The 6,176-nt window shown below is 42.2% G+C and overlaps 1 non-coding gene across 1 annotated transcript; it reads right to left on the bottom strand.

Annotated features, from left to right (window-relative positions):
• Positions 1-5,952: 5,952 nt before the first annotated feature.
• On the bottom strand, positions 5,953-6,024 carry TRNAW-CCA. The gene has a single exon. It is a non-coding gene; the product is annotated as a tRNA-Trp (tRNA).
• Positions 6,025-6,176: the final 152 nt, after the last annotated feature.

Here is a 6,176-nt window from a genome sequence, read left to right as displayed (position 1 = left end):
AGAAGTCATGGGAGAGGAGTTAGAAAAACTGAATACATTTCTAAGGGATGATGGGAAACAAAGTCACTTTACGACTCCATCTCACAGTTGTACTTGTTCAGAATGCTCTCTGAAACAAACAATGGATTCCATTAGCTTCCAGTTCAAATTCCTTAGAAACAAAATGCAGTTGACTCTGTCAGGAGAGCATCACTTAGGCCGGAGAGGCAGGTCATATGTCCCAAGGCCTACTTGGCTGGAGCTAAGGAAGCAGCCTCAGTGGGAAGGGTAATGAGTTAGTAAAATATATCAAATACAGCTAAATTGCTCTATTAATATGTCAAATACATTAAATCACCATATAATGATGTTTTGATCAATGACAGACTGCAAATATAATGGTGGTCCCCTAAGATTGTAATGAAACTGCCTTCTACAGGTGTGTCACTTTTGAACTTTCATGTTGTATTTTTACTATACCCTTTCTATGTTTAAATATACTTAGAGGCATAAATACTTACCATTGTGTTCCAGCCACCTTCAGTATTCAGTACAGCAATATTCTGTACAGGTTTGTAGCTAGGAGCAATAGACTGTAACTTTGGTGTGTAGTAGGCTGTACCATCTAGGTCTGTGTCAGTACACTCTATGATGTTAGCACAATGATGAAATTGACTAAAGACCTGTATCTCTCAGAAGGTATTCCCTTTGTTTAGTGATCGGTGTGACTTGACTGTGCTTGTGTGGCTGGACTGCGCTTGTGGCAAGGCTCTGCTATCTTTGCATTTTACTTCCTTTTAAGAAAAAGCAGTACAGACAGTCTGGTGTGGAGTAGGCATGTACAAGTTGATTAATGGAACAGAATAATCCATATAATTTAATTTAATTTTTTTTTTTTTTTGAGTTGGAGTCTCACCCAGACTGGAGTGCAGTGGCCGCTCCAGGCCACCACAGCCTTGACCTGCTGGGCTCTGGTGATGCTTCTGCCTCAGTCTTCCAAGTAGCTGGAACTACAGGCACGTGCTACCACACCCAGCTGATTTTTGATTTATTATAGAGACAAGGTCTCGCCAAGTTGCCTGGGCTGGTCTCAAACTCACAGGCTCAGGCAATTCACTCGCCTCGGCCTCCCAAAGCACGAGATTACAGGCTGAGCCACCGAGCCCGGCCTAATTTTATTTAATTTTTAAAAATATATGATGCGTTGGTCAGGTGAAACTAGTCTTTGAAATAAGTGTAGGGAACGTTTTCTTTTACTTTCTTTTTGTTCTCACTTTTTCTTTCTCAGTGTTAACTTAAAAAAATCACAAATCTATAAATTTGGAGAAAGCAACTTTATTTCTTGTAAAAGGGTTACAGCCTTCAAGGTGACCATCTTGCTGTCTGGGAAGCACAACCTCCAGCAAAGACCAGAGAGGCAGGTACTCCCAAGGAGGAGGGCTGAGTTGGCTAACCATATATATTCACTAAGTTACAGGAGGAACTATGAATATTCATAAGGTGGCCCTGACTCGTGTGTATTGAAAACATGCATGTATCTATCACATGACTCATGTTCACTTTGGGGTGGAGACAACATTTAAATATATTACAATTATGCCCTGTAAATCAAAAGGTCTTTTCTGGATATGCAAGTGTACAGCCTCTTTAACTGACCAGAACCAGTATATAGTCAGTGGCCTTCTTATCTGGAGAAACTTTCTGAAATTGGTCTCTTGCCCAATCAAAGCTGTAGCTATGGTTGGTGTAACAGGTTCAGTTAAGTTCGTGTTTGTGAGTTGTAATAGGTATAACTGGGTTTTTTTTGGTTTGTTTGTTTTGAGTTGGAGTCTCACTCCATCGCCTAGGCTGGAGTACAGTGGCACACTCACGGCCACCCCCGCGTTCACCTGTTGGGCTCCGGCGATCCTTCCGCCTCAGCCTTCCAAGTAGCTGGAACTACAGGTGTGCGCTACCATGCCCGGCTAATTTTTGGTTTATTGTAGAGACAAGGACTTGCCAAGTTGCCTGGGCTGGTCTTGAACCCACAGGCTCAGACAATTCACTCGCCTCGGCCTCCCAAAGCGTGGGATTACAGGCTGAGCCACCAAGCCTGGCCGGAGTTGTAATTGCTTTAGTATTGATTATCTTGAGGCCAGTGCTTGTTTAGCTGCTAGAGAAAAAGAAAATCATCGTGGCAGTTAGAACATTAGTTTATTCTTTTAATTAATCAATCAATCAATCAATCGAGTCAGAGTCTCACTCTGTCACCAAGGCTGGAGTGCAGTGGCACGTTCACGGCCACCGCAGCTTCTACTGGCTGGGCTCAGTCGATCCTTGTGCCTCAGCCTTCCAAGTAGCTGCAATTACAGGCATGTGTCACCACACCCAGCTAATTTTATGATTTACTGTAGAGATGAGGTCTTGCCATGTTGCTCAGGCTGGTCTTGATCCTCTGAGCTCAGGCAATCCTCTCGCCTCCACCTCCCAAAGTGTCGGGATTACAGGCGTGAGCCACCATGCCGGCTGCATTAGTTTATTCTTTAAGTGTAGTGTGCGTGACCTTAAACCTTGCCTGGCATGGCCTTAGGTCCTGCTTATAGTTTGGTATCTCATTGCCACAAAGAGTCAGTCTTATCGATCTCTATTTTAACATTAATGCTGGTAAATTTTTGTATTTAAAGCATGTAAGGAAGGAGATACAATGACACATAGCTGACTTCCTGCTTTCTATAGCCAGGAACTCAGTTTTAAGGTTTTTCTTGGGTCCCCTTGGCCACAAGGGGTCTGTTCAGTCGGTGCATCATTTAGGCCAGAGAAGCAGGTCACATGTACCATGACCTACTTGGCTGGAGCTAAGGAAGCAGCTTCAGGGAGAAGGGCAATGAAGATTTTATTTTTAGTTTACATCAGGAATGACACTTGACCCTCCTCCAAATACTCTTGCCCTAGTTTTTCTTAAAAACGCATAAAGATTTTATGTGTTGGGAGAACAAATGCTTATACATCTGAAATAAGGTGAGCTGAGGGTTAAACAGATCACTGAAAATCTGCTTTTATAATAAAAAGGAAGTTGTAATGGTAAAATATTAGGTGACAAGTAGACCTTTTAAAATCTGATTTATGAATATATGAGATAGAATGTTATCAATGCACATAAACTTGAAGGATGCTATTAAAAATTTTAAATTAAAAAAGGTTTGCATAGGACAAATTCTTAGGCTATAATATCTGCAGAATAGATTCTTTGAAACTTTCTTGAAAGGTGGAAGCTGGGCATAGTGGCTCAAGCCTGTAATCTCAGCACTTTGGGAGGCCGAGGTGAAGGGATTGCCTGAGCCCACAGGTTTGAGAACAGCCTGGGCAACTTGGTAAGATCTCATCTCTACAATAAATCAAAAAATTAGCCAGTCGTAGTAGCGAGTGCCTGTAGTTCCGGCTACTTGAAAGGCTGAGGCAGAAGGATCGCCAGAGCCCAGCAGGTCAACACTGGGGTGGCTGTGAGTGTGCCACTGCACTCCAGCCTGGGAGACAGAGTGAGACTCCAACTTAAAAAAAAAAAAAGAAAGAAAGAAAGGTGGAAGAATCTAAAGCATTTCAGAGATGTAAGTGAATAGAAAGGCATTTTTAAATCCTAACCAAGGGGGTATAATCCATTTAAAACATTCAAATTACAACTCATGCTGAAATGTGGTATTTCTAGTGTTTTATTCTGATTTTCAGGTATTATTCACTATATTTTGCTGGTTCACAACATCAGGGGAACCACACTGTGTGGGGTGGGGAAAGTAAATGCCCACTGAAATAAAACTGACAGCCTAGGGGAAAGCCTCCCGAACACTGGAGATAGGAATGGGATTTGGGCCCTCAACCTTGACTCTATCTAATTGATCTAAGAAGGGATCTGATTATCACCCAAGTGAACAGAAAGCAGGAATATATTTATACTACTATAATGTTTAAAGTTAGAACTCTGACTCATACTTCCAGGTATTCTGACATGGACATGACAAACAAAAAGAGGGAAAGTAAGAGAAATGGGCAGGTGGAGCCAGAATAATAAGGATTGCTATGGTTATTATGATTTAGTATTATGATTTACTTTTTAGAAATGTTTCAAACAAGCTATGTCATGCTATGGTCTTAATGTATGTGTTCCCTCCAAAATTCATATGCTGGAACTTAAACCCCAAGCTGATGGTACTAAGAGGTGGGGCCTTTGGGAGGTGATTAGACCATGAGGACTTGTCCCTTCTGGATGGAATTAGTGCCCTTTATAAAAGAGGTTTCCGAGAGCTGTCTGGCTCTTTTGCCCTTCCATCTCATCTACCACTTGAGAACAGAGCAACAAGGCACTGGCTTGAAGCAAAAAGTAGTCCTGATCAGACAGCAAATCTGCTGTCCCTCAATCTTGGACTTACCGGGCTCCAAATCTGAAATAAATACATTTTTCTTCTTTATAAACTACCCAATGTCGGGTATTTTGTAACAGCAACACAAATGGACTAAGACAGGGAGATTTGTACATGGTTCTAGGCTGCAGAACAGAATCTTGGGAGATAGTATTAAAGATGTGGGAGAGGGTGGCAAGTGATTGAGTAAAATCCTTCAAGGGTGGACGTTGAAAGAAATAATAGAATACTATTCGGCACTAGGAAGAAATGAGTTATCCTAAAGCCATGAAAAGACATGGAGGAAACTTAAATGTATCTATTACTAAGTTAAAGGAACCGATCTAAAAAGTTGGTTCCAACTATACAAAATTGTGGAAAAGGCAATGAGAGAGTAAAAAAGATGAGAGGTGGCCAGGAGTTGGGGGAAGGGACAGATAAACAGGTAGAACACAGAGGATTTCTAGGGCAATGACGCTACTCTGTATGATACTATAATGGTGAATACGTGTTATATACATTTGCCCAAACTCACAGAATGTACAACACCAAGAGTGAGCCCTCATATAAACTATGGACTCTGGGTGGTAATGATGTGTCAATGTAGGTTCATCAACTGTAACAAATATGCCACTTTGGTGAGGGATAGTGATAACAGAGGAGGCTGTGCATGTGTGAGGGCAGGAGGTATGAGAGAAATCTTGAACCTTCTGCTCAGTTTTGCTGTGAACCCCAAATTGCTCTTGAAGTCTTTTTTAGAAAAGCCGTATGGAGGAACTGGCTGAGTTTAAAAGAGAGAAGACCAAAACATGGAAACATCATAAGAAAACTAAATTTGCAATGGTAGAATGGCAGGGCACTTGTTTTAGAGCAAAAGGCAGCACTGAAGTTGAAGAAAATGGAATGCAAGATGAGGAGCAAGCTTGAGAAGATGCCCCCAAATGCAGAGAAAATATGTAAACAGAACAACTTGAGAGGAGATAATAGATGCAGAATAGGAAGGCCACTCATCTGGTGATAGTTATCCATCATATAAAAGGACAAATGACATTTCTGGGAAAAGTCTACAACAGAAGGAATAGAAGCAATAGTGGAAATCATAGTAGAAAGCACTGGCTGAATGAAAAATATTACTTTCTAATTAATTTCCTCTGTTACTGAGTTTAGGTCCCAACTTTAAGGGTGTAAGCAATGCATTGTAGTATACACTTTTTGACCATATAAATCTAACTCATTGAAAATTTAATTTGCTTTTCTCTTATTATGAAAGAAGTAGCTTCTTTTTGTGCTCGAAAGTAGCTTCTGTTTCATTTTCTGCAACTGTTTTTATCCTTTACCAGCTTTCTATCGCGCAGTTCGTGTCTCTTTTGTTTTGCTTTTCAGAAGTTTCTTCCTTGGTGACTTAGGGTCGCAGTATCAAAGCAGTTGCGGCAGAAGTGCCCCGCAAGAGTCGGGGGTTTTGCAAACCATCCCCGTTCTTACTTGAGCATGACGCTGTCCTCTTTCTTTGCAGGTCAATCCTAAACCACCAGTGACAGTTCTCAGTAGGGCGAGATGGCGATTTCCGTAGGCTGAGTTTGCTGGCAGGGAAAATAGGGAGCCATGACCCCGACGTGACTTGAACACGCAACCTTCTGATCTGGAGTCAGACGCGCTACCATTGCGCCACGAGGTCGCGGCCGGGCGTGGACTTTGGATCCTTAAGGCTCTTGCCTTCTGCACATCCCGGCCGCTTCCTTACAGAGATCTTTCGCTTTTCGAGCGAACTTCAGTTCACACCGAGAAGCAGTGCAGGGACGCGGCGGAGGGCTCGATCGTGCGGGACCG

This window comes from Carlito syrichta, unplaced genomic scaffold, assembly GCF_000164805.1.
Source record: "Carlito syrichta isolate Samal-C Ts95f unplaced genomic scaffold, Tarsius_syrichta-2.0.1 Scaffold309468, whole genome shotgun sequence".
NCBI classification, from domain to species: domain Eukaryota; kingdom Metazoa; phylum Chordata; class Mammalia; order Primates; family Tarsiidae; genus Carlito; species Carlito syrichta.
Note: the sequence above shows the minus strand (reverse complement) of the source record. Positions and strands in the feature narration are given on the sequence as shown.